Source organism: Takifugu rubripes, chromosome 6 (assembly GCF_901000725.2).
Source record: "Takifugu rubripes chromosome 6, fTakRub1.2, whole genome shotgun sequence".
Lineage (NCBI taxonomy): Eukaryota > Metazoa > Chordata > Actinopteri > Tetraodontiformes > Tetraodontidae > Takifugu > Takifugu rubripes.
This window is the reverse complement of record NC_042290.1, coordinates 12,705,519-12,707,376: the sequence shown is the minus strand read 5'-3', so window position 1 is coordinate 12,707,376 and position 1,858 is coordinate 12,705,519.

The following is a 1,858-nucleotide window of genomic DNA, read 5'->3' as shown; positions in this document are numbered from 1 at the left end:
CTTCAAGGTTCTTCAGGTCTTGATGGTTCTTCAGGTCTTGATGGTTCTTCAGGTCTGTGGAGTTCTGTTAAACAAGTATCAGGATTGAGGTGTAAGTGCAAAGATGGAATAACGGTTCGGGTTTTCCAGCACCCTTAAATACCAAAAGATTACACGTATGAACTGAAAGCAACCAAAACAAGTCCTCACCATAAACTGCTTAAAATGACAAGAACTCATGATGTCGCACATCTGCGATATTAATTGTGCAGGAAAATCGTGATTGTGAATCAATCTGACCTGAACATGAGCAGAGCTTGGACTTCCTGGACCAGCTCAGGAAGAACTGCTGGTCCAGTTTTACTCCACCATCATGCCTGTGTGGTTTGGGTCGGCCATCAAACAGGACAGGAACAGACCGGATCACCGGCACCAGCCTGCCCTCCATCCAGGTTCTGTACAAGTCCAGAGTCAGGAAAGGGGCCAGAAGCATCTCTGTGGATCCAGCGCACCTCTGTCCTCGTTCCTCACAGTCATTTCCACCTGTTTCTCACGTCTATTTCAAGGGAAGGAAATCTATTCATCTTCATGCACCATTTGCACTTAATGCCACAATATAAGTTATGTTGAGATGCTGCTTAGTTTTATTATTTAACTTATATTTACATATTTAACACATTTCTATTCTTTCCCTCGTGTGCCACAGTCACTCACCTGGCCACCGATTGTGATGGAACAGGTGGAACGGAGCGAAGGGTCGCTCTCCTGGTGCCGACAGACCGACGCCCTCTGATTAGCATCTTGGCTAGCTTAGCATTTGGCTAGCGCTCATTACTACTGAGAGTTTGAGGCATCTAAAAACGTGTCAGACTAATACATTTTCAACCGTGAAATATGTTGTTTATGTTTTGTATGAAAAAAATCTTTATTATTTTGCATCATCTTCTAAACCACCAGGGGTCACATGTGGGGGAAGGTCAGTCCACCCCTGGTCCGCCTCTTCATTGCAGGACCCTTTGTGGGTTCTGTACCTTGCTCAAGGGTACCTCAGTAGTGCTCTGAAGGTGGTCTGGGACGTTCACCTTCCATGTTTTGTCGGCACGGGCTGGAACCAGGAACCTTCTCAGCCAGTTCCCAACAGACTCAAGTTAGAATGGTGAAGTTAAATACTTCACCATCAGCAGCAGGGGGGGGGGGGGGGCTCCAAAAGGGCCTGGCCCAGCACAAGGGTTCTTCCTGTTAGGGTTAGGGGTCAGGGCTCATTAGGGGTCAGGGACATTTTGGCCGGCCCTCAGTTTGGGGCTTTTGTTGCCATGGTTACAATGGGGGGGAGGAGCTGGGGAATGTGTTCCAGCTCTATGAAAGATGGAAATTCAAACGTTTTAGGTCTGTCTGCTTTAAAAGGATAAAGTGCCTCATTCTGTTGCTTAGCAACTGCTGCCAGTCCTGTTCTTCCTTCAGTTTATAAAAGATTCATAAATCAACCTTAAGTGACTTTAACAGCAGCTTTTAATAAATATGGAGTCACCCATGAAGGCTTTGGTGGCCCCCGACCACGTGGACGCCGATTTCATGTCCTGCACGTCAGAAGACACAAAGATCACGTTTCACAACGGGACGTCGGAGCTCAACATCAAATGGATCCCTCGAGGACAGAAGTCATGATATTAAATATTCGATTCAGCCGCTGTATTAGCGTTGCTGGGATAAACTGAGTCAAGTAGAAGAGAATCTGTCTCTTTTCCAACATTCCAGCTACACGTTTATCTTTGGAAATGTCTTATTTGTGTCTTTTCCTTTAAGCCGAGTCAGTTTCCTGTCCGGAATATCTTGGAACAGTTCCAGGATCTGCATTCAGCCTGGATGAATGAACAGCATG